Genomic DNA, 13,790 nt, shown 5'->3' on the forward strand with positions numbered 1-13,790 from the left:
TTTCTCCAGTAAATTACTTTGCTCTAAAGACTACTTTATCTAATATTAATATAGTTACTTAGGCTTTATTTTGATTAATGTTTGCATGATGTATCTTTTCCATCATTTTCTATCTGCCTATATCGTATTTGAAGCGAGTTTCTAAAAGACAGTATGTAATCAGCTCATGTTTTTAAATTCACTATGTCATTCTGTATCTTTTAATTGGCATATTTATACCATTTATATTTAATTTATTGCTCATATATTGGGGCATAAGTCTGCCATTTTATCTTTTTTTTCTGTTTGTTCTGTTTTTCATTTCTCTGTTTTCTTTTTCCTGTCTTCTTGTGGATTATGCAGACATTTTTTAGAATTCCATTTTGATTTATCTGTTTTGAGTCCATCTTTTACTCTAGGTTTTTTTACTGGTTGCCATTACATATATGTATATATATTTCTTATCACAGTCATTTTACCAATTTGAGTGAAGTACAGAAACATTGCCTCTTTTTATATCTCTATTCCCCACTCCCATTTATAATATTATTATCTTAAGTATTTTCTTTACACACATTTATTTTATTTTATATTATTTTATGAGATAGGCTGTTGCCCAGGCTGGAGTGCAGTGGTGGGATCATGGCCCACTGCAGCCTCAACCTCTCAGGCTCTCAGGTGGGAGAATTGCTATCCTCACACCTCAGCCATCTGAGCAGCTGGAACTACAGGTACATACCACACACCTGGCTAATTTTTGTAAAAAAATTTATAGAGACAAAGTCTCACCATGTTGCCCAGGCTGATCCTGAACTTCTGGACTCAAGAAATCTGCCCACCTTGGCCTCCTGAAGTGCTGGGATTACAGGTGTGAGCCATCACACCCAGCTCTACATACATTTAAAACCATATCAGACAATGTATAATTTTTGCTTTAACTCATCAAGCATAATTTGGAGAAATCAAGAGCAAAAGAAAAGCTTCTTGTATTTACCCATATTTTTGCTTACTGTATTCTTTCTTTTTTATGTTCCAAGATTTCTTCTTTTATCATTTCCTTTTTGTTTCTAGAACTTTCTTTATTATTATTTTTTATTTTTTGAGATGGAATCTTAACTCTGTTGCCCAGGCTAGAGTGTGGTGGTGTGATCTCGGCTCACTGCAACCTCTGTGTTCTGGGGTTCAAGCAATTCTCCTGCCTCAGCCTCCTAAGTAGCTGGTATTACAGGTGTACACCACCATGCCCGGCTAATTTTTTTTTGAGACAGAGTCTCACTCTGTCGCCCAGGCTGGAGTGCAGTGGCGTGATCTTGGCTCACTGTAGCCTCCACCTCCTGGGTTCAAGCATTTCTTCTGCCTCAGCCTCCCAAGTAGCTGAGATTACAGGCACCTGCCAACATGCCTGGCTATTTTTTGTATTTTTAGTAAAGACAAGGTTTCTCCACGTTGGCCAGGCTGGTCTCGAACTCCTGACCTCAGGTGATCCACCTGCCTCAGCCTCCCAAAGTGCTGGGATTACAGGTGTGAGCCACCGTGCCCAGCCAATCTTTGTATTTTTAGTAGAGACAGGGTTTCACCATGTTGGCCAGGCTGTTCTTGAACTCCTGACCTCAAGTGATCCTCCTGCCTTGGCCTCCCAAAATGCTGGGATTACAGGTATGAGCCACCGTGCCCCGCCTGACAGAACTTTATTTAGCTATTCTTGTAAGACAGTTCTGGTGGTGACAAATTTTCTTAGTTTTCCTTCCATTCGAGAGATTTCTTTTCATTCCTGAAAGATATTTTCACTGGGTTGACAGTTCTGTTCTTTCAGCACCTGAAAAATGCCGTGCCACTTGCTCTAGCCTCCATGGTTTCTGATGAGAAATCCACTGTCAGCCTATGTGGTTTTCCTCTGTTGGTGTTATTTCTCTTTGGCTGCATTCAGAATCTTTGTTGTTAGTTTTCGGCGGTGTAATTAAAGTCTGTCTTGGTGTGGATTTCTTTGGGTTTATCACCTTTAGAGTTTGCTCTGTAAGTTTATATTGTTCATCAAAATTGAGACATTTTCAGCCATTATTTCTACTGCTTTTTTAGTCCTGCCTTATTTCTCCTCTTTTTCTGAGACTATGAAGACATGAATGTTAGATCTTCTATTATATTCTTACAGGCTCCCGAGGCTCTGTTAATTTTCGTAGTCTATTTTGTCTCTACTACTCAGACTGGGTAATTTCTACTGTTCTGTTTTTCAGTTCACTAACTATTTCCTCTGTCCCATGCATTCTGCTGTTGAGCCCATCCACTAAGGTTTTTATTACAGTTGTTATATTTTTCCATTCTAAAATTTTACATTTGTTCTTCATGTCTTATATTTCTTTGCTGTGGCTTTCTATTTTTTTTGTTTGTTTTAAGTGTGTTGATAATTACTTATTGAAGCATTTTTACCATGACTACTTTAAAATCTTTGTCAGACAATTCCACTGTTTCTGACATCTTGGTGTTAGCATCTATTGATCATTTTATTTTTCTCCCTGTTTGAGATCTTCCTGGTTTATGGTAAAATAAGTGATTTTCAAATGAAACCTGGACATTTTGGCTATTCTGCGATGGACTCTGGATTTCATGGCAGCCTGGCTCCTGCCAGGTAGAGGTAATCCAGATTCACTAATGGCCTCTGTTTATGTGTTCAGGGTAGGGATGGCAGCCCCTGCTCTCCAGGTGCAGGGGTCCTGATTCTGCATGAGACCTTTTCTGACATCACCCAGTGAAGAGGGAAAAGGATGTCTTCGCATTTCACTGGGTTGGGGATGGAAGTCTAGTCATCCAAAGTGATCCCTGCTGACACCCCAGCGGGGAGGGGGCCTCACTGGCTGACTGGGATGAAAGTCCAGGCTCCCTCCTTGGTCTTCTTTGTCACCTCCCCATACGGGTGTTGGAGAGCCTCGTAACAGTCTCCTGAGGGAAGAAGTCTAAGATCACCACTAGGTCTTCGCTGGCATGGGTGGGAGGGGCCACCCTGTTCTCTGGGGTATCTGGCTGCAGGTGAGTAGTTCAGGCCTAAACGTTTTCTGTCTTGCTAGGCTGCCCCTTCCCTGTTCCTCTGTCTGGAGAGAAAAGGCATTTGCTAGGCTCTTTTATTCGTACCTGTGGACATCCAGAATCGTCCCCTGCCTCCACTAGCAAAACCTTGTCCGGGACAGAGGAAATCAAGCACTGTGCTGCTACAAGCCTCTCTTCTCTCCAGTGCCCCATTTTTATTATTAGAGGAAAGTTGGGTCCAGGGAGGACTGGAGGAACCTGCTGTTTATTTTTGGAACGGAATTTGTAGTAGGGTTAGTTAACCTTGAACCCTATGGTGTCTTCAGCCAGAATATCCCCCAAACTGTTCCATGTAACCTGAATTCTTAAAAAAAATTACAATGTGCCGGGCGCGGTGGCTCAAGCCTGTAATCCCAGCACTTCGGGAGCCCGAGACTGGCGGATCACGAGGTCAGGAGATCGAGACCATCCTGGCTAACACGGTGAAACCCCGTCTCTACTAAAAATACAAAAAACTAGCCGGGCGCGGTGGCGGGCGCCTGTAGTCCCAGCTACTCGGGAGGCTGAGGCAGGAGAATGGCGTAAACCTGGGAGGCGGAGCTTGCAGTGAGCTGAGATCCGGCCACTGCACTCCAGCCTGGGCGACAGAGCGAGACTCCGTCTCAAAAAAAAAAAATTACAATGTTTCATCTCCATAAATGCACAAACACTGCTCACAGTATCTTCCTGAGTTTGGAGAGGGCTTGTCTCTCTGGAAGAGAATAGGGACAACGTCCATATTCTGGCATTTTAAAAGAATAATACAGAGGAATTTATCTTGGCCACTATTGGAAAACTTAGTGTGTTCTGAGCTCAATGCTGGGCATTATGGACAGACAAAGAGACAAATGATGAAGGATTGAGTTGTGGAGACACAAATAAGAAGAGAGTCACACCACGAATCAGTGAATACAAAGCCCAAATGCAATTTTACATATTGAACCATGTCCTCTGTTTTCAGCCCAGGATAGGTACTTTGAAAAACGTACACAAAGTGTAAGACTTGGTTCCAGCTGAATGAAGCCTCTAGTTGAACACACAGATGGTGTGTGGGTGTTTTCCAGGAACTGCCATGCACAGCGCTCCTTCTCAGTCTGCCGGCTCTCCAAGGTTTCTATAAGCTGAGTCCAAAGTGGCATCCGAGCTTTGGCCTCTCTCTGGTCCCTTGTCTTCTGAACACCTCAGAGGTGCTCACAGGCCCCACATCTGAAACTGGATTCATTGTTGTTCCTGCTAAACCTTTTCCTCCTCCTGTGTTTGCATCTGGATGGTCAGCAAAGAGCCATTCATTGTTCAGGACCCAGCTTCAGTGCTGATTCTCTCCCCGCCCTTCTCCAAGTTCTTCACTCCTCCATGTCACCTCTCCTGAGCCTAGCACAGTCTCTGTAAGGGCATCATCACCTTATCGCATGATAAGTGTCTGCACAGTGAGGTCACCTGGAGGACTGTGAGTTCATGAGCGCAGAGGCTGTGTCTTGGGTACCTTGTTTCCAGCATTGGGTCTCACACACAGTAGGTGCAGCACAAATGCTGAATTAACGAGAGGTCGAGAAGTCATGTTTTTAAAAAGAAGATGCATATGGATTGGCCGAAAGGGGGAAGGGGAATCATGTACTACCATCTAATAGAATGGAATTTCTGCAGGGCTCCTAGTTCCGTGGTATATAAAATAAATATAACTCTTATTGAAGTTTTAGGCTGGAAAACTGATTTTGTTTTGTCTTATTCTTGTGATTTTCCTTCATTACGTAAGTGTCTTTAACTGAGGTAAATTTTCAGATAAAACAAAGGCCTAGGTAGGTCTGGAATACACTTGAGCCCCAAAGGTTTTCATTTCCTAATGATAATGAGTCAAATAAGTTGCCAATTGAGGCTATGAAATATCATTCCCTTTAAAACAGGTTAGAATGTTAGCAGCCTGGTGGATTGGTCGATGGTTGGCCTTCCCCGAAGGACAGGGAACCTGGGACCAACTTTTTTTCTTGAGGGCCCGTCACATCTGTGTTTTGCAGACTGCCCAGCAGCTAATTGAAAAATAAGTTTCTAAAACTACCTGCTTGTTTTTGGCTTTGTTGTAGTGTCAGCTGTGATTCCGATCAGCTGTAGCTATTGACAAGATCTAAAGTTCAGATTTGGAGTTATTTGCTGTGTTCTCCACGCTCCCACTCTTTGGCAGTTACGCATGTGTGATTTTTGCAGGAATAGCTTTCTAACAGAAATGTGGACACGAGTTTATTTTTCTCCATCATAACTCAGCTCTCCACTTCTTCCTGAAACTGATCATTTTGCAAGGCAGGAGCATAACACCTTCTGTAGGATTTGTCAGCTTCTAAAAAGAACCTTTTTGTAAGGACTTGTATGAGCTTGGGTTTCACCATCATTACTGGGGAGGCACCAAGACTGCACATATCTCTGGTGAATTAATGTCTACACAACACCTTTCATAGCAATAGTTCCCAGCTAGCATACCTGCTTCTGCCAGTACAGAGCCAAAAAAAAAAAAAAAAAAATTAAGTAATGCCAATATCCCCCCACCATGGGAGAAATAAACTGTAAAAATGGCATCATTACCAACAGCTCATGTGATAGGAGGGAACTGACCTTGATTTGGGACCCAATCCACCTTTTTTTATTTTTTTTATTCAACTTTCTTTCTCAAAAAAATTGTGATAAAATGCACACAGCATAAGATTTACTATTTTATAGTGTGCCGTTACGTGGCAGTTGGTAGATTCACAGTGTTGTATAACCATTGCCACTGTCTAGTTCCAGAATATTTTCATCTCCCCAAAAGGGAACCCCATATGTGTGAAGCAGTCCTTCCCCCTTCCCTTTCCCCACCTCCCTGCCCTACAGCCCCTGGCAACCACTAGCCTGTTTTCAGTCTGTACATATTTGCCTATTTTGGACATTTCATATAATCATATAATACACAGCCTTTGAGGTTGGGCTTTTTCACTTAGCATAATATTTTCAGTCTTTATCTCTGTGAAGTGCGTATCTATACCATACTTTTTTATATGGCTGAATAATTCTCCATTGTATGCATAGACCACATTTGCTTACACATTTGTCAGTTGGTGGACATTTGGGTCATTTCTACTTTTGATTTTTGTGAATAACGCAGCTATGGATATTGTACTGGTATCTGTCTGAGTCCATTTTCCATTCATTTGGGTATATTCTTAGGAGTGGAATTGGTGGGTGATGAGATAATTCTGTGTCTAACTTACCAAGGAACAGTGAGTGCACCATTTTACATCTCACCAAATAACATGCAAGAGTTCCAGTTTCTCCATCTCCTCTCCAACACTTATTTTCTGAGTTATTTTGGTTTTTGGATTTTTTTAATAGCCATCCTAGTAATGTGTGAAGTGCTATCTCATTGTAGTTTTGATTTGCATTTCCCTAATGACTAATGATACTGATTATCTTTATGTGCTTGTTGGCTATTGTGTATTTTCTTTGAATAAGGGTCTATTCAAGTCTTTTGCACATTTTTTAATCAAGTTGTTTATTTTTCTCTTTTTGCTTTTGAGTTGTAGGTGTTCTTTATATATTCTGGATACTAGACCTTTATCAGACATCATTTGCAAATATTTTCTCCCATTTTGTGCTTTTCATTTCCTTGATAATGACCTTTGATGCACAAAAGTTTTTAATTTTCATGAAGTCCCATTTATCTGTCCTTTATTTTGTTACTTGCATTTTGGTACTTGCATTTGGCCATTGCCAAAGTCAAGGTCATAAAGATTTACCCCTGTATTTTCCTCTAAGATTTATATTGTTCTAGCTCTTATATCTATGCTTTTAATTAATATTAATTTAAAAATTATAATTTATATGCCTCTGGGGTACGAAGTTATGTTTTGATACAGCTATACAATGTGAAATGATTAAATCAAGCTAATTAACACAGTCATCACTTCACCAACTTACCATTTTTTTGTGGTGAGACATTTGAAATTTACTCTTAATTATTCTGAAGTATATAACACATTATTATTGACTATAGTTACCCTATTGTGCAATAGATCTTAAAACTTAATCCTTTTGATGCGTTCATGTCCTTTGTAGCAACATGGATGAAGCTGGAAACCATCATTTTGAGCAAACTATTGCAAGGACAGAAAACCAAACACCGCATGTTCTCACTCATAGGTGGGAACTGAACAATGAGAACACCTAGACACAGGGCGGGGAACATCACACACCAGGGCCTATCATGGGGAGGGGGAATGGGGGAGGGATAGCATTAGGAGAAATACCTAATGTAAATGACGAGTTAATACGTGCAGCAAACCAACACAGCACATGTGTACATATGTAACAAACCTGCACGTTGTGCACATATACGCTAGAACTTAAAGTATAAAAAAAAAAAACTTACTCCTTTTGTCTAATTGAAATTTTGTACCCTTTGACCAACAGTTTCCCATTCCTTCACTCTTCCACTCTCAACCCCAGCCTCTGGTAACCATCATTGTACTTTCTACTTCTATGAGTTCAACTTTTTAAGATTCCATATATAAATGAGATCATGCAGCACTTGTCTTACTGTGCCTGGCTTATTTCATTTAGCATAGTGTCCTCTTGGTTTATCCATGTTATAGGAAATAACAGGATGTCCTTTTTAAGGCTGAATAGTATTCCATTTGTGTTTGTGTGTGTGTGTGTGTATGTGTATATATATATATATACACATTATATACACACCACAGTTTCTTCATCCACTCATTCATTGATGGACGCCTAGGTTAGTTTCATATCATGGCTATTATGAATAATGCTGCAGAGGAGCACAGATATCCCTTCAGTGTACTGATTTCCACTCCTTTGGATTATATACCCAGAAGTGAGATTGCTGGATCATATGATAGTTCTATTTTTAATTTTTTGGAGGAACTTCCACTGTTTTCCATAGTAGCTATACTAATTTATTTTCCCATCAACAGTGTACGGGGGTTCCTTTTTCTCTGCATTCTCACCAATACTTATTAGCTTTCTTTTTTTTTTTTTTTTTTTTTTTTTTGAAATAATAACCGTTCCAACATATGTGAGGTAGTACTCATTGTGATTTTAATTGGCCTTTCTCTGATGATTAGTTGTCTGAGCATTTTTCATATACCTGTTTGTCATTTGTATATCTTCTTTTAAGAAATGTCTATTCAGGTCCTTTGTTCTTCTTTTAATTGAGTTATGTTTTCTTGATATTGTTTGAGTTCCTTGTGTATTTTGGATATTAACCTCTTATCAGATGTATAGCTTGCAAATATTTTTTCCCACTCTGTAGGTTGTCTCTTCACTCTGTTGATTGTTTCCTCTGCTGTGCAGAAGCTTTATTGTTTGATGTCATCCCATTTGTCTGTTTTTGCTTTTGCTGCCTGTGCTTTCAGAGTTATATTGAAAAAATTACTGTCCAGACCAGTGTCTTAGATCTTTCCCCTATCTTCCTCCAGTAGTTTTAGTTTCAATTTGTATATATAAGTCTTTAATTCATTTTGAGTTGTTTTTGTATATGGTGTGAGATGAGGATCAAGTTTCATTCTTCTGCATGTGAATATCCAGTTTTCCAACACCATTTATTAAAGATGTTGCTTTTTCTTCATTGTGTGTTATTAGCACCTTTATTGAAAATCAATTGACCATAAATGCATGGGTTTATTTCTGGGCATTCTATCCTGTTCCATTGGTCAATGCATCTGTTTTTATGTCAGTACCATGCCATTTTATTTGCAATAGCTTTATAACATATTTTGAATACAGGGAGTGTGATGCCTTCAGTCTTTTTCTTACTGCTCAAGATGGTTTTGGCTATTGAGGGTCTTTTGTGGTTCCATATAAACTTAAGGATTTTTTTCTCTTTCTGTGAAAAATGACATTGCCATTTTGATAGGGATTGCATTGAATCTGTAGATCACTTTGTGTAGTATGACTATTTTAACAATAGTGTTGTTTTACAGTTCATGAACACGGGATAGCATTCCATTTACTTGTATTTTCTTCAATTCTTTGATCAGTGTTTTGTAGTTTTCTCTATGCAGGTCTTTTACCCCTTGGTTAAATTTACACATCAGTATTTTGTGTTGTTGTTGCACTTGTAAATGGAATTGCTTTCTTAATTTCATTTTTGGATAGTTCATTATTAATATATAAAAACACTACCCATTTCTGTATGTTGATCTTGTATCCTGCAACCTTACTAAATTTATTAGTTCTAAACAGTTTTTTGGTGGAGTCTTTAGGATTTTCTAAACATAAGACTATGTGTACCAACAAACAGAGATAAATTTGCTTTTTCCTTTCCTATCAGAATGCTTTTTTTTACCCTCTTGCCTAATGGCTCTGGCTGGGACTTTCAGTTCTATGTTGAAAAGAATTGGCAAGAGTGGGCATCCTTGTCTTGTTTCTAATCTTAGAGGAAAAGCTTTCAACTTTTCACCATTGAATATGACGTTAGCTATGGGTTTTGTCATATATCCTTTATTGTGTTGAGATATATTCCCTCTATACCTAATCTGTTGAGTTTTATCATGAAGAGGTGTCGAATGGTTTTTCTGCATCTATTGAGATGATCACATGGTTTTTATATTTCATTTTGTTAATGTGGTGTGTTTATATATTTGTGTATATTAAACCAGGCACAAATCCCACACGACCATGGTGAATGATAGTTTCAATGTGTTGTTGAGTTCAGTTTGCTAATATTTTGTTGAGGACTTTTGTATCTATAGTCATCAGGGATATTAACCTGTAAGTTTTTTTCTTGTGATGTCCTTGTCTGGCTTTGGTATCAGGGTAATGCTGACTTTGTAAAATCGGTTTGGAAGTATCCCTTCCACTTCAGTATTTTGGAAAAGTTTGATAATTGGTATTAGTTCTTTATGTGTTTGGTAGAATTCAGAAGAGCAGCCATCAGGTCTTGGCCTTTTCTTTGATGGGAGATTTTTTACTAGAGATCCAATCTCCTTCTTTGCTATTGGTCAGTTGTGATAGGTTGTAAGTGTCTAGGAACTTATCATTTCTTCTAGATTATCCAATTTGTTGCCATATGATTGTTTGTAGTAATGTCTAATGACCCTTTACATTTCTGTGGTTATCTGTTATAGTGTCTCAACTTTCAATTCTCACTTTATTTGAGTCTCCCCTTTTTTTCCTAGTCAGTCTAGCTAGGAGTTTGTAGATTTCATCTTTGAAAAAAACCAACTTTTAGTTTCACTGATATTTTCCATTGTTTTTGTAGTCTCTGTTTCATTTATTTCACTCTGATCTTTATTGTTTCCTTCCTTCTGCAAACTTTAGGCTTAGTTTGTTCTTCCTTTTGTAGTTCCTCAAAGTGTGACATTAGGTTGTTTATTTGAAACCTTTCTTCTCTTTTGCTATAGACATTTATTTCTATAAGTTCCCCTCTTAGGATTGCTTTTGCTGCAACACATAAGTTTAGATATGCTGTGTTTCCATTTTCATTTGTTTCAAATATATTTATATCTTTGATCCATTTTAAGTTAATTTTGTATGTGGTGGGAAGGGCCCAATTCCATTGTTTAGCACATAGAAATCCAGTTGTCCCAGCACCATTTGCTGGAGAGATTATTCTTTTATTATTGAATGGTCTTCACATCCTTGTCAAAAATTAATTGACTATTGATGTATGGGTTTATTTCTGGACTCTGAATTATATTCTCTTGACTTGTAAGTGCCATGCTATTTTTATTACTGTAGTTTAGCAATAAGTTTTGAAATTTATTTCAAATTGGAATAAATTACTGTAGTTTAGCAATAAGTTTTGAAACTCACACATACCTATGTGTGAGTTCTATAGCTTTGTTCTTTTTTCAAGATTATTTTGGTTATTTTGGGTCCCTTATAATTCCATGTGAATCTTAAGATCAGCTTTTCTGTCTTTGTAAAAAAAAAAAAAAAAAAAAAAAAAAAAAAAAAAAAAAAAAAACCATTGGGATTTTGATAGGAGTTACACTGAATCTGTAAAAAACACTTCAATTAGTATTGCTATCTTAACAGCATCATCTTTTAATCCATGAACACAGTGTATTTTTCAATTTATTTGGGATGTCTTTAATTTTTTTAGCAGTGTTTTATAGTTTTTGTTTGTTTGTTTGTTTTTATTTTTTTATTTTTTTATTTTATTTTATTTTTTTTTTGAGACGGAGTCTCACGCTGTTGCCCAGGCTGGAGTGCAGTGGCGCGATCTCGGCTCACTGCAAGCTCCGCCTCCTGGGTTCACGCCATTCTCCTGCCTCAGCCTCCTGAGTAGCTAGGACTACAGGCGCCCGCCACTGCGCCCGGCTAATTTTTTGTATTTTTAGTAGAGACGGGGTTTCACTGTGGTCTCGATCTCCTGACCTTGTGATCCGCCCGCCTCGGCCTCCCAAAGTGCTGGGATTACAGGCTTGAGCCACCGCGCCCGGCCTGTTTTTTTTTTTTTTAGATGGAGTCTTGCTCTGTCGCCCAGGCTGGAGTGCAGTGGCACCATGTCGGCTCACTGCAAGCTCCGCCTCCTGAGTTCGCACCATTCTCCTGCCTCAGCCCCCAAGTAGCTGGGACTACAGGTGCCCACTACCACGCCTGGCTAATTGTTTTGTATTTTTAGTAGAGACAGCATTTCCATATTAATATGCAAATTGATGGAACCCATATGGCCCTGGCAGAGGCAAAAGAAAACTCATTCTGAAGAACTAGAGCACACACAGGAAATGAACCACAATGAAGGAGAAAGTCCTTCTGTACTGAGGATAGGCAAATTAGCTTCCCAATAGCTGGAATTGCAAGGAAAGTCTGAAAGATTCTATAAAATAGTGATGAAAGAAGATACAGAAATTAAAAAGCAAGAGAAGGGTAGTATGTAAGAACAGGTGGATTTGGAAGAAAAATAAAACATATAGACATGAAAAGTCCAGTGATTTAAATTAAAACATATTGGAAAATTTTAAGGTAGTTTAGATAAAGCTGAAGGGAGAAGGGGAATGAAAAACATGGAAGCAATTTAGGGATGTGGAAGATAGAATGAGATCGATATGGAGATACTGTAGATAGAAGCTCCAGGAGAAAGTAAAATAGAGAATGGAGGGGAGGCAGGAATCTCAGTGTTTTCTGTAAGTGAAGGTCCACAAACGTTCAAGCTGTTGTAGCTTTCCAGACCTGAGCAGCTGAACAGGATATAAAAACAAACCTATTCCTGGCTAACACGGTGAAACCCCGTCTCTACTAAAAAATACAAAAAACTAGCCAGGCAAGGTGGCAGGCGCCTGTAGTCCCAGCTACTCCGGAGGCTGAGGCAGGAGAATGGCATGAACCCGGGGGGCGGAGCTTGCAGTGAGCTGAGATCCGGCCACTGCACTCCAGCCCAGGTGACAGAGCGAGACTCCGTCTCAAAAAAAAAAAAAAAAAAAAACAACCTATAAGCAGTCATACTAAATATTGTCATGAAACTATAGCCCATCAAAGACAAAGGGAATTATTGTAAAAGCAACCAGAAGGAAAAGACAGATTCCCTGCAAAAAATGGCAACCTGAGTAAGCTTCAGTGCTGAAGACAGGAACAGATGGGAAAATCAGAGTTGTGTGTTCTGAAGTGTTTGCATTATTCAAGAAGGGGGTTAAATTATTTTCTAACTTTTGACCTTGTCAGATATGAAGGCTAGAAATGTAAGGGTGACCACTGAAATAAATAATAAAGTATTCCTCTAAACCAAAAAAAAAAAAAAAAAGCAAAAAACATGAAAAACAGGAAGCACAAAATAAATGTCACCATTTATACATATTTTTAAATATAATTAGATATTAATTACCCATACGTATCTATGAAGCAACAGTATAAAATGTAGACTGGAAAGTTATTTCTTTTTTATAGAAGGGAGAAGAATGGGGAGTATAAGGAACTTATATTTGAGACTTTATTATTTTATTAAAATCTGAAGTAGTTATTATCATAGTTAGGCCTGCTCCTGACATTTGCAGGACTCAGTATAACAGTACCAATGGAGACCTTGAACCACGCATAAATATGTGAAAGTTATAAATCAAGCTAGCACAGAATTCTGTCCCTTCATGATGACACCTTCATAAAGTCTGGTGCGCTTCCTGATTCCTGGCTTATTTGAAGGCCTCAGCCAGAGCAAGGCAGCATGGGAAGGAGCACACTCCCTGGACACCCTGTCTTTGCTTCAGAACCCCAGCTCTGCCCTGCACTGAGGGCATCTGCACACGTATGGTGTGGTAGACATCCCAGCCCACACATCCAGGTTCTGTTCACACCCCCATGCAAAAAGCACCCCTTGGCCACCCCCACAGGCCTGGGGCATGCACACTGGCTACATGGTCTACTTTTAGGGGGATGGAGCTCAGGATGAAGTCAAGTTAGCCTTGGATGCAGGCCTGGGACTTCTAGGGTCCCAAATAACTGAGGTGGTGGACGGCAGGCCTGGGCCATGGGAGGAGGTACCTCCTTGGCTGTGGACCCCTCACCGTGTGTGGAGGAAGGGCTGTGGCACAGCGTGGGTTCCTCTGAAGCAAGATGTCGCATTTTTAAATAATATTTCATTATAGGCTGAGCGCAGGGGCTCATGCCTGTAATCTCAGCACTTTGGGAGACTGAGGTGGGTGGATCACCTGAGGTCAGGAGTTCAAGACCAGCCTGGCCAACATGGCAAAACGCCATCTCTACTAAAAATGCAAAAATTAGCCAGGCGTGGTGGCGCGTGCCTGTAGTCCCAGCTACTCGGGAGCCTGAGGCAG

General features: G+C 39.5%; 1 protein-coding gene across 2 annotated transcripts in view; it reads left to right on the forward strand.

The window, feature by feature from the left end:
• Positions 1-13,790, forward strand: part of ATP8A2 (ATPase phospholipid transporting 8A2) — a 653,147-nt gene that overhangs the window by 623,688 nt on the left and 15,669 nt on the right. The window lies entirely within an intron of this gene.

Source organism: Macaca thibetana, chromosome 17, assembly GCF_024542745.1.
Source record: "Macaca thibetana thibetana isolate TM-01 chromosome 17, ASM2454274v1, whole genome shotgun sequence".
In the NCBI taxonomy this organism is placed as follows: domain Eukaryota; kingdom Metazoa; phylum Chordata; class Mammalia; order Primates; family Cercopithecidae; genus Macaca; species Macaca thibetana.